This window comes from Carcharodon carcharias, chromosome 1 (genome assembly GCF_017639515.1).
Source record: "Carcharodon carcharias isolate sCarCar2 chromosome 1, sCarCar2.pri, whole genome shotgun sequence".
Classification (NCBI taxonomy): Eukaryota; Metazoa; Chordata; class Chondrichthyes; order Lamniformes; family Lamnidae; genus Carcharodon; species Carcharodon carcharias.
Genome location: NC_054467.1, coordinates 16,055,734 through 16,070,793, shown reverse-complemented (window position 1 = coordinate 16,070,793; position 15,060 = coordinate 16,055,734).

The window sequence follows — 15,060 nt, the reverse complement described above, 5'->3', positions numbered from 1 at the left end:
TCAGTCATAAAGATGGAAAAAAAAATAAAATTATTCAGACGTGTCCCCTCATGTGACAGTGTCACACGAGCTGGGACATGTTTATGGAATTTTCATTAAAAATTTTATTTAATTAATAAGCTCTTCATGAAACCTCATCCCGCCCGTGGATGAGGTTCCTTGAAAAATGCGAAGGCTCTTAAGGTTGGACGACCAGCCCCGGCAATTATTTTAATTAGTTCATGAATGGACTTAACAGGCCTTTGACAGATCGGCAGGTGCACAGCCGAAGATCAGAATGACGCGTGGTGATGTTGGGAAGCACACCCGATGTCACCGCGCGTCATTTTATGTGTCGGCGTGCGGGGCTGCCGAGCGGAAGGTTCTGCCCCAAGTTCAGCCGTGGTCATATTGAATGTGGGAGGAGGCTCGATGGACCACATAGTCTTCTCCAGCTCCTCAAGTTTCTATGTTCTTGAAGCTGATGGCGCTGCTGCTGTCTGTTGACACATGGATTAGCCTTGTCCCGACACCTCTCTCCAGTCATGCATCAGTGTGTGCTCTGCAGGCAGTTTGCTTCTCGAGGGTTGGGATTGAGAGGACGAGATCATTTCTACCCTCATCGAATGTCCACACTTGTACCCCTTCCAACAAGCTTTAATCGTTTCATGAGTTTCAAAGAACTAAAAGCTTCCTTGATTATTTCTGCCCCACCTAAACTCCAGGGGAAGCCCAAGAGCACTGAGGCCAACTGCAACATTCAAAGTGGCCAAGGGTCCTAGAGGGGCTTTCAAAAGCAGCTACTAACACTTCTGCTTTGAATGGATAATTAGGACATTTCATAACATTGCTGCTCCCTTGTCCTCCAAACAATAGTGGACAAGTGAACTATTGCAGAAAAGCTAGATTCAAATGTAAATATGCATTTGGCAGTGCATGGTTCAACTTTTTAACCACAGAAAATAATGCCTGGTTCCATGTCACCAGTCTCAACAATGAGGTTTACACTAATGGAGAGAATAATATTCTGCTCATTTTCCTTTTTCTGGATAAGCACAGTTATAGTGGGAGCTTCAAAAACCTGACACAGCCCAATTTTTAAAACATGTGGGACACTAATAAGAACCTTTTGGCTGCAAAAGTATTTTCATTATGACAGAATATAGGTGGAATTGTCCACCCCACTGGCGTTGGGCATCATGGTGGGCATGAGTGGACAATATGGCGAGAAGGCCAAAAATTAGTTTTACGCTGTCATGAAAGCAGTTTGCCATCGTCTGCTCTGGTCTTCAATGGCGGCCCACATTTCCCACCGCTGGAGTTTGGGAATAACGTTTTAATACACTTACATCTAATTATAAGCCCTGCTCACCGGAATGATCCCCCCCCCCCACCCCACGCTGGATCATCTGGGCAAACGTCGGCATTTCGCAACTGTACTTAAGCGACATGCACCTGGTGAGCTGCATTTCACTTGGGACTTCGGGGTTTGTTTGCCTACCTTGCTTCAGGCAGCACTCGCAGTCATCAGCGCCAGGCTTCACAGGCAGCGCCACATCACTTTTAGGGGGGGCTCACAGACAGGTCTCTACCTACCAGACCAGCCATAAGGTGGGGGTGGCTTTTCAATGGCTACAGGGCTAGGGCTTGCTTGGCGAAGAGGGGAAAAGTGGCCTTAGGCAAGGGAAGGGGCTGCAGGGTGAGGGCTGTGCTGGGGAAGGGGGGTATCCCAGGGTGCGTGAGGGGCCACATGTTGATCTGTGCAAGTGGCCTTAAGAGGGTGAGGGCTGGGGAGGTAGTCTACAGTACAGATGAGGCCAGATGGAGATGTGAGGGTGTGTGTGAGAGAGTGATGTCCCTTGAGCTGGCAGTGAGTGAGATGCCAGTGAATGTGTGATGGCCTTGTGAGTGTGTGAGTTTAGCGTGCTGAGCTGGTTGCCTTATCCTGGCTGCACAGATGAGATCATCCATCTGTGTTCTGCACTGGATGACCGACCTCTTGTGCGCAGCATTGACATTGACCACCTCTGCCACCGCCTCCCAAGCTGGAGTGGTGAGACTGATGGGCCTCCTGCGGCCAGAGCAGGGGTAGAGGACATTGCGGCGAGTCTCCACAGCATCTAGAAGTTGTCCCAGGGATGTGCCACTGAAACGGGGGGCTGTACTCTTCTTGGCTTTTGAGGCCATGTCTTCATTGTTGTCCTCCTGGGCTGCCAGCATTGAGAAAAGTGCACACGGCTGCAGTTTAAATATGGCACCCTGTGTGAGGGAGCAGCGAAGGAACGGCATGGCGGGCAAATTGGCTGCCACATGCCAGCGAGATGGCATGTTTCCTGTGGTTGCACAATTAATTAATGAGATGGAAATGGGACGGTACAGCGTGAAAAGCCACCATTGCAGCTGGTGGGTATAACATCTTTTATTCCGCCCGCTGCCGCACTTTGTGCAAATCTGAGACAATTCCACCCTAAGAGTGTAAGAGGATGTTGGAGAACCCGTAAAGGGGCAGGGAGATGGTCATGATTACAAAGGATGCCAACTCGGCAACCAATTTGGACACAGTAAGGTCCCACAAGCTTCAATGTGATTAATGACCAGATTGCCTTTTTTTAGCGCTGCTGTATGAGGGATAAATATTGGCCAGGGCACAAGAGAAGTGCCAGCACTTCTTAGAATAACGCCACAGAATCCTTAACATCCCTGAGAGGCCCAATGGGGCCTCATCTGAAAGACAGCACCCCCAACAGTGCAGCACTCCATCATAACTGCACTGAGGTTCCTGCCTAGATTTTGTGCATACAGGGGTCTTGAATGGTGAGAACTTTCGGACTCAGATGTGAGAGTGCCACCACCAAGCCATGGCTGACAACTTAACCTGTGACTGGCTGGCTTCCCTGAAGAGATTGAGAAGAGGATGTGAGTAGCACATTGACCACGAAGAGGATTGGGTAAAGTATCTTCTCTCACTACATGCCATTAAAACTTCACAAATAGATGATAAAAATGGTGGATAGTCCGAAATATTAAATAATCGAATAAAGCGCCTTACTGAATTAGAAGAGCCTAAATTAATGACTCAGAAATATTATGCTCACTACTACTACACTTTATGATTCCTCCATGAACAAGACCCACTGGCAGTCACTATTGCACTAGTCCAGCAGTGTAGTCAGCTCATGCTTCATTTGCCTTGTTCAATCAACTGATACATTGAAAGGGTTAACAGTGTCCAGACATTATGCTTCTGTTAATAAGTAGTTGATCACATGAAACTGACAGAGGAGGAAACGAAGCACACACTAGATATAAAACACCCAAGGATATGGATTTTTCTTGAAACCTTTCATAAATTTTGACATTTATAGATTTAAGTATGCAGGAATAATATACCCCCAATCAGAAAAAGGACAGATCCTGTAAGAGAGGGGATGTCTGAGCTGGCACAGTCTAGACTTACCATACATCTACAAACGCTTGTTGCCCTGTACTTCATAATTAATAATAGCTCAGTGAGACAAGAGACAGATTTGTAAAACAGTACTCTTATGGAGACAGCTCAATTTCTTCACCATAAACTATACATGTCCAGGTAGGCCTAGAGCTTGAGTTAAAATTAAATTAGCCGAACACTACTGGGACAAACACATGGGGCCGATTTTAACTCCATCTGGGGAATGGGAAAATAGCATTGTGAAAATCAGGGGGTTGGGGTGGGGTTGGGGGTGGGGGAGAGAGTCTCATCCATCCCACCTGCTGTCATATCCCGGGGGGCCTTCGAATAGGCATCCTAGCATCTGCCTATTTCAGGCAAGAGCTCCGTTCTGATATGCTAATTGAGGTCCTATGACCTTTGTAAGACAGCAATGGCAATTTTGAGTACCAGTGGGGTGCAGTCTGCTGCCCATTTGTACCAGGGCCAAGACCCCAACATTGAGGTCAAATGTGGGGAACGACCATGTGCTGTGGGTCAACAGTCACATGGCAGTGATTTGTCCCAGTTAGTGGCCAGGGGGTGGGCTCACCATCCAATTAAGGACCAATAAGAGGCCCTCCAGCCCAAAAAGAGATGAAGCCTGCATTTCAGGTGAGACAGAGAGGTGGGGGAAGCACCTCCATTTTGATGCCCCTTCTCTGCACGCTTTAAAACTTTTAAATTCAAAAAAACGGCCTTAGCACCAAACCAACATTGTGGAGGGGGTTGCCCCCAAAGGGCGGCCTGCAGCTACAGCTGAGGCTAGGCAGGCAAGGAGGGCCTCGGAGTCCATCTGGAGTGCTTCCCCACCACCACACCCCCACTCCCAGGCCTACTTCTGTAAATGATCCAGTAACACCATAAGTAATAGTTGATTAACCCAGCTCAATTAGCTACCCACCACTTGCAGGTTGGTAACCCTTCCAAACCCCATTTTAACTCTGGTAAAATGACATGGGGGAGGGGGGGGTGGTTGGGATGTTGTTGGCAAACTGGCACGTCGGCCACACTAGTCCATCTCCATATTCACACCCAAACAGGGGCAAAAATATAGCCCCGGATGCTGGGCGGTCTAAGTAGCAGTCCTTAAAGGAACACTGCAAAACCAGGTAAGTTATTCCTCGGAGCCCCACTGCAATTTGGTTGCCAACCCCTCCTCCCTCTCCTGGATCGGCCCAATAAAACCATAAGAAGTAGGAGCAGAAGTAGGCCATTCGACCCATCGAGACTGCTTTGCTAATCAATGACATCATGACTGATCTGATAATCCTCAACTCCACTTTCCTGCCTTTTCCCCATAACTCTTGATTCCTTTACTGATTAAACATCTGTTTATCTCAGCCTTGAATATACTTAACAACCCAGCTTCTAAAGCCCTCTGCGGTAGAGAATTCCACAGATTAACTACCCTCTGAGAGAAAAAATTCCTCCTCCTCTCTTTCTTATATGGACAACCCCTTACTCTGAGGTTACGCCCTCTACTCCTAGAGTCTCTCACAAGGGGAAACAACCTCTCAGCATCTATCCTCTCAAGACCTCTAAGAATCTTATATGTTTCCATAAGGTTGCCTCTCATTCTTTTAAACTCCAATGAGCACAGGCCCAACCTACCCAACCTCTCCTCATAAGAAAATCCCTCCATACCCAGGATCAACTTCGTGAACCTTCTCTGGACTGCCTCCAATGCCAGTATATCTTTCCTTAGATAAGCAGATCAAAACTGTTTACAGTATTCTAGGTGTAGTCTAAGTAGTGCCTTGTATAGTTTTAGCAAGATTTCCTTATTTTTTTACTCCATTCCCTTTGAAATAAAGGCCAGCATTCCATTTGCCTTCCCTATTACCTGCTGAACTTGTATGCTAGCTTTTTAGGATTCATGCATGAGGACCCCCAAATCCCTCTGTGCTGTATCTTTCTGCAGTCCTTCTCCATTTAAATAATATTCAACTCCTCTATTCTTTCTGCCAAAGTGCATAACCTCACATTTTCCCACTTTATTTTCTATCTGCCAAGTTTTGCCCACTTACTTAACCTGTCTATATCCCTCTGTAGACTCTTTGTGTCATCCTCACCACTTGCCTTCCCACCTATTTTTGTGCCATCTGCAAACTTGGCGATAATATATTCATTTCCCTCATCCAAGTCATTAATATATATTGTAAATAGTTGTGGCCCCAGCACTGATCCCTGTGGCACTCCACTAGTTACAGGTTGCCATCCTGAAAATGCTCCCCTTATCCCAACTCTCTGTCTTCTATTGGTTAGCCAATCCTCTATCCATGCTAATATACTACCCCAACACCATGGGCTCTTATCTCATTAAGAAGCCTTATGTGCAGTACCTTATCGAATGCCTTTTGGAAATCCAAATATATTACATCTATTAGTTACCCCCATCTATCCTGCTTGTTACCTCCTCAAAGAATTCTAATAAATTTGTTAGGCATGATTTCCCCTTCATGAAGCCATGCTGACTCTGCTTGATTAGATAATATATTTCTAAATGCTCTGTTATTACCTCCTTTATAATAGACCCTAAAATTTTCCAACAATGGATGTTAAACTAACTGGCCTATAGTTACCTGTTTGTTTCTCTCCTTCCTTTTTTGAAGAAGGGTGTTACACTGGCCATTCTCCAACCCTCTGGGACTTTTCCAGAACCTAAGGATTCTTGGAAGACTACTACCAGTGCATCCACTATTTCTGCAGCTACTTCCTTTAATATCCTAGGATGTAACCCATCAGGTCCAGGGAACTTATCAGCCTTTAGTCCCATTAGTTTCCCTAGTACTTTTTCTCTAGTGATACTTATTGTATTTATTTCCTCCCCCTCTTTTGCTCCTCGATTATTTAGTATTTTTGGAATGCTATTGGTGTCTTCTACCGTGAAGACTAATGCAATGTTCACTAATTCAACTCCTCTGCCATTTCTTTGTTCCCCATTATAATTTCCTCAGCCTCATTTTCTAAGGGGCCTAGGATCACTTTGGCCTCTCTCTTCCTTTTTGTATATTTAAAGAAGCTCTTACGTCCATTTTTATATTACTTGCTACTTTACCCTCAAAGTTATTTTCTCCCTCTTTATTATTTTTTTGGTCACCCTCTGTTGGTTTGTAAAACTTTCCCAATCCTCTGGATTACCGCTAACCTTTGCCACCTTGTGTATTTTTTCTTTCAAATTGATACACTCCTTAACTTCCTTTGTTAACCATGGTTGGTTTAACCCCTTCCCAGGATCCTTCTTCCTCACTGGGATATATCTTTGTTGTGAGTCATGAACTATTTTCTTAAACATCTGCCATTGCTCATCAGCCGTCTTTTCTGCTAAACTCCTTTCCACCGCTCCACAAAGAGGTCACAAGGGTTTACCATCCAACCAAACAGAAAGTCAATGAGATCCAGTGTTTGAGAGAGCTCAGGCCTCATGTTGAGCTGGTGATGTGAACACTGTCTAATAACCGTCGTGGTTAAAAAAAATTAACCACAATATTTTTAGGTCTGAAAGCGTAAAGTAGTAAGTTAGACATTCCAAACTTGTTAGTAGGCAAATAAAAAACACACAAACTGATGAAGGTCTTATTGCATTGTAATGCCCGGTAACTGTGGTGCTCTGGATTTTGCAGCATTCTATAATCAGATTAATTCAGCCACTGGCCTGAATAATATGCTCCAAAAACAGGAGCGAAATGCACACATGCCAACATATTATCGGGGGTGGGGTGGGGGGGGCGGGGGCGGGTGGGGTGTTGTGTTTCCAGCATCATCATGCCAATCTGGCATAATATGATTAGTGGGGCGGGTTTGGAAATTGGGTGCTTGCCTGTACTATGCTAATTGAAAGTAATAGGCCAGCTATGCTCATTAAAAAGGCAGTCGACTGCCATGATATGTGCAGAATGGAATAAAACGCTTCCAGATTGGGATTTACGCCAGCCATATTCCCTGCTTTTTCATCAGGCAGGCTGTAATGGTGGGTTGTCTGAGGGCAGAGCTAAATCTTGGCTGTTCAGTGTTCGTTGGCCACTGAAAGTGCCTCGTGGAAGAAGTAGATGCGTACAGAATTAAATTCATAACTTAAGAACCTGTGACCTCATGCAGAGAAATCCACTGCTGCCTTGTGCAGCTAAAGAGGCCAGAGTGGCCCTTCAAATTAAGGGCCGTGACCTCGATCCGGGTCACGGCCGACAAGCTCCAACACTGGATATCCCGCCCTATTGCTCTGATTGGGCGGGATACTCTCAGCCTGCAGCCCAGAACCCGCCCAGCACACCTAATTGGCCCAATGGACGCTTTTTTCAGTGTCTTTGGGCAGGAGGCTCAAAAGTCTGAATACTGGCCGCTTTCGGGTGCACATGCCATGCCAGAGCATATCATTCAGCCCACTATTTCCACCAACTTGCAGGGAAAAGTTTCCAATCTTGTCCTTCCAGGAGTATCACCCACCAGTGATATATTCAGGCCACTTTACAGGGCAGCTTAGAGTCAATCAGCTAGACCGGACTGGGTTAGGATAATAGATTCTCTTCCCTAAAGAATATTTTTTATATTCATTCGTGGGATGTGGGCATCGTTGGCTAGGCCAGCGTTTATTGCCCATCCCTAATTGCCTTTGAGGAGGTGGTGGTGAGCTGCCCTCTTGAACTGCTGCAGTCCACGTGGTGTAGGTACACCCACAGTGCTATTAGGGAGGGAGTTCCAGGATTTTGACCAAGCGACAGTGAAGGAACGGCCGACATGTTTCCAACTCAGGATGCGAGTGGCTTGAGAGGAACTTCCAGGTGGTGGTGTTCCCAATGTATCTGCTGCCCTTGTCCTTCTAGATGGTGGTGGTCATGGGTTTGGAAGGTGCTGTCAAAGAAACCAGTGAACCAATTACCTTTTCGGACAATCCAACAGCTTCATGGTCACTTTGCTGATACCAGCTTTAATTTTTAGTTCCAGACTCTTTAATGTGAATTCAAACTTTCAGGCTGCCAGTGTTGGCTATAAACTTGCTATAATCTCTTGATTGTTAGTCTCGGCCTCTGGTTATGATCAGTAACTTAGCTGTTATGTTTCCATACTCCCGTTAACAAAACACACACCCTGCCACCACTTAGTGCAGTCTAAACACTATAACTCTAATACTAACAATCAAATTTCTTTTACATATCAGTAGAAACATGTTTCATTACTTCAGTCACTTTTAATGTTCACAAGATGTAAATACAAATGCACTGAAATTTGCTTTTTATACTCAGCAGTAAGTAATTCAAGTGAAAAAGGGAATCGTCATGAACAGGTTCTGGGTTATAATTTCTGTCTAATGTAGGCAAAAGCTGCAAACTCTTTCTTGAATGGCTGCTGTGGGTCTCTCTATAGGAAGGCTTGGATAGCCGTATTCCTGTGTTTCAAATCAGAGCAACCTCAGGTCACAGTATGTTCTACATATCACAAGCAAGCTGCAGAATAGTAGATTAATCACCAAAGCTTTGTCTGCTCCTTATTCACCGAATAAAAATCTCTCTCACATGCTCAAAGGTCATGCTGTGTACAGGAATCTGAAGTAACAAGGAGAAGTCAACCTTATGATTTTGGCTTTGCAACAACTGAAGAGCAACTGGATTTCCAGGAATTAGGCTGAAGCAGAACTTCAGTTGTTCACATGGGATGTGGAAGAGGACTTGGAGATACGAGAAACAATTGGTACTCAATAAACTGAGTCTCTTCATTTGATTATCAAAAGGTTCATTTTATATATGAGCAGAATTGTTTACATGCGCGTGCATATATATGGCTCAAGGAAGGGCAGAACTGGGTGTTAAATATTTCGGGTACAAGGTGTTCAGAAAAGATAGGAAAGGAAGGAAAGGAGGAGGGGTAGCGGTATTGGTTAAGGAGAGCATTGCAGTGCTGGAGAAAGAGGATGTCCCAGAGCATTCAAGGACAGAATCAATTTGGCTAGAGCTAAGGAACAAAAAGGGTGCAATTACATTGCTCGGTGAAGTCTATGGACTGCCAAATAGTGAGAAGGACATAGAACAAATCTGCAGGGAAATTGCAGAGAGATGCAAACATTATAGAGTAGTTATAATGGGGGACTTTAATTACCCGAGTGTAGACTGGGACAGTGGTAGTGTAAAGAGCGAAGAGGGGAAAAAGTTCCTAGATTGTGTTCAGGAAAATTTTCTATAGCAGTATGTGTTCAATCCAACAAGAAAAGACACACTGTTGGGCCTGGCTCTTGGAAATGAGGTGGGTCAAGTAGATCAAGTGTCAGTGGAGGAACATTCAGGAGATAGTGATCCTTATATTGTACCTTTTAGGATGATGATAGAAAAGGATGATAGGCAATCCAGAGTAAAAATAATTAACTGGACGAGAGCCAACTTTGATGGGGCAAGAATGGAGCTGGGCCAGATAGACTGGAACGAAAGATTGGTGGGAGAAACTGTAGCTGAATAATGAGCTACCTTCAAAAAATAATTGGTTTGGGCACAGTCAAGGTATATTCCATTGAAAGGGAAAGGTAGGACAAACAAATCCAGAGCTCCTTGGATGAAAAAGGTGGTAGAAATTAGGATAAAGAAAAATTGTGCTTATGACAAGTGTCAGGTAGAAAATATAACTGAGAACCAAGAGGAATACAGAAGGTTCAGAGGGGAGGTGAAAAAGCATATTAGAGAAGCGAAGAGGGATTATGAGAAAAGACTGGCAGCCAACATAAAGGGGAATCCCAAAGTCTTCTATAGGCATATAAATAGTGAAAGGGTGGTTGAAGGAGGAGTAGGGCTGATTAGGGACTTAAAAGGGAATTTACACATGGACAAAGGGGCCATGGCTGAGGTATTAAATGAATATTTTGCATCATTCTTTACCAAGGAGATTGATGCTACCCAGGCCATGGTGGCAAATGAGGAAACTCTGTCACTAGAAGGGCTCAAAATTGATAAGGAGGAAGTGTTGAATAGACTGTCGGTACTTAAAGTTGACAAGGCACTGACAAGATGCATCCAAGGATGCTGAAGGAAGTGAGAGCAGAAATTGCAGACACACTGGCCATAATCTTTCAGTCTTCCCTAGACTCACGGGTGGTGCCGGAGGACTGGAGATTTGCAAACATTATGTCCTTGTTCAGAAAAGGTTGTAGGGACAAGCCCAGCAATTACAGACCAGTCAGTTTAACTTCAGTGGTGAGCAAGATTATGAAAACAATTATTCGGGATAGAATTAATCATCACGTGAAAAAACATAGGTTGATTAGGAAGAGCCAGCATGGATTTCGAAAGGGAAAATCGTGTTTAACTAACTTACTGGAATTTTTTGAAGAGGTAACAGAAAGGCCATGACAGTAATGCTGTTGATGTGATGTATATAAACTTTCAAAAGCCATTTGATACAGTGCCACACAACAGACTTGTGAAAAAAGTTATTACTCATTGAATAAAAGGGGCAGTAGCAACATGGGGCTGAATTTTCCCAGCGGTGAGCAGGGGTGGGGTCCACTCGCAGACACATAAAATGATACATGGTGATGTCAGGTATGCGTCCCAACGTCACTGTGCGTCATTTAGCTTGTCAGTTCAGCAGGCGCACAGTCACATCAGCTGTGCGCCCGCTGAACTGTCAAAGGCCTATTAAAGCCATTAATAAACTAATTAACGTTGTTAAGAATGCTGCCCGTCCAACCTTAAGGGTGCAGAAGAATGGTTCCAGGGATAAGAAACTTCAGCTATGAGGATAGATTGGAGAGTTGGGACTGTTCTCCTTGGAGAGAAAAAGGCTAAGAGATTTGATAGATTTGTGGGGACTGGGGGTAGGCATGGAGAAGGCAGGGAGAAGCTGTCTCCACTTGTAAAAGGATCAAGAACGAGAGGGCGTAAATTTAAAGGGCAGAATTCTGCCCTTAATGGGCAGGCGGGCAGCTGATCGCCGCTGCTGAAATGGGCCCCGCCGCCATTTTGAGTGGGAGGGCCAATTAAGGCCCATCCAGCGGGCCTCCCTATGGGAAGCGCCAGGCACTTCCTGTGCGATGCTGGGAGGGAATCCCCAACTGTCAAAGTGTGCATGCGCGTGAAAGAGTGCACATCTCCCTGAGGCTAAATGTTGTCTCAGGGAGAATGCTGAAAGTGTTATAAACTTAAAAAATAGAAAAATTAAAAAATTATCAACATTTCCCCCTCATGTGACAATGTCACACAAGATGGCACATGTTAATAAATATCACATAAAGTTTATTAAAGCTTTTTAAAACAGATATGAAACCTCAGCCCGCCAGTGGACGAGGTTTCACGTTTTTTCAGAAGCCCGCTGGGGCTCCTGGCCTGCCCGCCAGCCTTAAGGTTGGACGGGCAGGGCCTTTAATTGGCTTAATTACCCCGTCAATGGACTCAATTGGCCATTGACAGGTCGGCAGGCAGACAGTGCAATCAGCTGTCCGCCCGCCTTCCTGAATATTTAAATGGGGTGGGATGATGTTGGGGGTTTCCCCCAATGTCATCTCGTGTCACTTTTGCGTCGGCGAGCAGGCCCTGCCCCCCAACTCGCCGACAGAAAAACTCTGGCCAAAGTGATTTGCAAAAGAAGCAAATGCGATATGAGAAAAAACTTTTTCAGACAGCGAGTGGTTCGGGTCTGGAATGCATTGCCTGGAAGTTTGGTGGAGGCAGGTTCAATCGAGGCATTCAAGAGGGCATTAAATGATTATTTGAATAGAAACAACGTGCAGGTGTACGGGGAAAAGGCAGGGCAATGGCACTAGGTCATAATGCTCATTCGGAGAGCTGGTGCAGACCTGATGGGCCAAATAGCCTCTTTCTGTGCCGTTAAAATTCTGTGATTCTATGATGTATACATTTTTTCACCACATTTGAAGATCATGGAGGTGAAATCAGTCTGCAGCCTTAGAATAAAAGAGCCATTAGCAAATTGGTGGCCCATTTTGCACACTGCCCGATTGCCTTCAATGGAAAGAACAGGAATTGGACTGAGTGTAAGATGTGCCACCAATTCACTGTTACCTGTTTTGTGCCATTGCCCAATACCAATTTCACCCTCTACCATGTTCCCATGAAATGATGGGGCCAATTTTCCTGAAATTTCCTCCCAAGTGAACATCTGTTCCAAATTTGAAGAAAGAGAGCACAAAAGCAGGAATATGCATGTAATTATTAGTAGACACTCACTCATTTGCTTGTTCTATACTCTAAAGCTTTATATGAATAGAGGTTTTGAAATTTGCATGCTATCTTTTTCTTTAAACATTTTATTGAAATTTTAAGTCCTAGTTCGAAATGTCAAAAGCTGACCAGAAAAGAACATATGTAACATCATCGGCTGAAAAATTTGCAGAGTATTCGGAGTGATTTGGGGTAAGGTTATGCAATTATGGGGATGCTAAGTTTATATAAGAAGCTTCCATTATTAATGGGGACAGTGAAAGGAACCCGAGATAAAAGTGTGATAACAGCAAAGAAAATTTTAGTTGACAAAATTTTGAAATGTTGTTAAAATTTCAGGCTGCATGTGTTGCTGATAGCAGCATTAAGATTTGCTGTGGGAGGGACAGTGGAAGGAGGGGCTAGCAACAGCCCTCAGGAGTGCTACAGAGACAGGACATGCATTCACACTTCTGCTGGGAGAAAGAGATAAGTTTGGATTTATTATGGGACCTTTCACATTCAGGGTGTCAAAATCAATTACATTTTCGAAATATAGTCAACGTTGTAAGAAATGGGGCAAGCAATTTGCACACAGCAAGATCCCACAAACAGCATTGAGGTAATGTCCAAGGTAGTGTGGGTGGCTGAGGATTAAATGTTGCACAGGAAACCAGCCAACCTGCTCTTCATTGAATCGTGCCAAGGGAAGTTTTATGTCCATTTGACGGAGCAGATGGGGCCTCAGTTTAATTTTTTTTTATTCTTTCATGGGATGTGGGCTTCGCTGGCTGGATCAGGATTTATTGCCCATCCCTTGAGAAGGTGGTGGTGAGCTGCCTTCTTGAACTGCTGCGGTCCATGTGGTGTAGGTACACCCACAGTGCTGTTAGGAAGGGAGTTCTAAGAATGTGTCATTAGAAAGGCGGAACAGTACTTCCTCAGTACCTGGACCCTGTGAACCCAATATGGCAGCACCCGTATCCCTGGCACAGGTGGTACCTGTGGTGTTTTCCCAAACTGACCCACGTTACGTCGGTCTAATTTCTGCACTGTATTTCCGAATTCTGATGCTGAACTGTTCTGTTCATCAGTTAAATCGTTACTCATTCTGTGACTGTTTCCCGACTGCAAATCTCAGAAACCCCTTCCTGAAATGGCATAACCACAGAGTCACTATGAGCGATGCCACAGGAGTTTTGATGCAAAAATGCATTGCGCCTAATGGCACCTTCCACACTCTGGATGTTGCACACCAGACAATATGCTGCATTACACTTGCAAAGCAAAATTTAAGAGAAATTTTCAACCTCGTAAAGTCCCCCTGACCAAATTAACAACTGAAATGATTCAGTAAACAGGAACAATTACCCATGGTGGTCCTAAAGGCACACATTGTAGCAGCAAAATAACATACCGTTCATTACCTGTTACATCACCCCCAGCCTAAAACAGAATACCACCCGTTACTGTTAGCGACGTGACATGAGAACCATTAGAGGGGAATTAAAAATATTGCTGTCAAAAATCAAATCGGTAGTATCTAGCAAGTCAAAACACCTGGACAGAAGTTATTATCATCAAAACACATCATTCCACTGTCAACTGCTTCCTGGCCAAAATCAATTTCATTCGATTGAATGGATTTCTGAGCATTTAAAATAGACTATAAAAGTAATAACATGACAAGAGGAGAGGTACCCTGGAAAACGATTCCTTCCCAGAGTGATGCGATTTTAAAAAATGATTTTAAAAAGTCCTAGTTGAGACCTCATTAAATCAATCAATTTTAGGAGCAGGAACCAGTTTCATTGTAATACAGATTACCACAACACAATTAAAGAAATCTTTATTACTTTACTCTTGAATGATGCTCTGAATGTATATATATTCATTATATATTGTATTTATTCAGGTCGTTATCTTGGCCTTGGAGTGGCATCTATTCTGTCTTCGAAGTCTTTCCATAGCAATTCTAACTGATCTATTTCATGTAAAAGTGAATTCAGGCCCCACAACAAATCTTCCTCTGCAAACATCTCAATTGCACACATACAAAGACTGTGAGGAAATAAAGTGGTCCCAAATGCTTTTATCTGCTCGAATCGTCAGTGCCAAAGAAATGCACACTAAGAAAATTCAATCCTATCCTCTCCAACACAAGACCACCTTCACCAATACCTCTTAACTAACACATCCTAATGATGGGGAGGGAGGCAGAATGCTGCTGAGAATGCTCCCAATCACCTCATTGACATTGGAGCACTGGATCAAAACCTATTATAGATTCTGTCATGCCTATGGCAATGTATGTGGGTTGGTGGGGGGGCGGGGCGGTGGGGGTAGCAGGAAGCCAAGCCAAACAGGCTCCAGATGTTTGCATCTGAGAAGTTAGCAATCCGTGGGGTATGAGAAAAGCAGTTCAAGTCTATAGTGGGGCTTGAACTCACAACCTCTGACTTCAAGATAAGG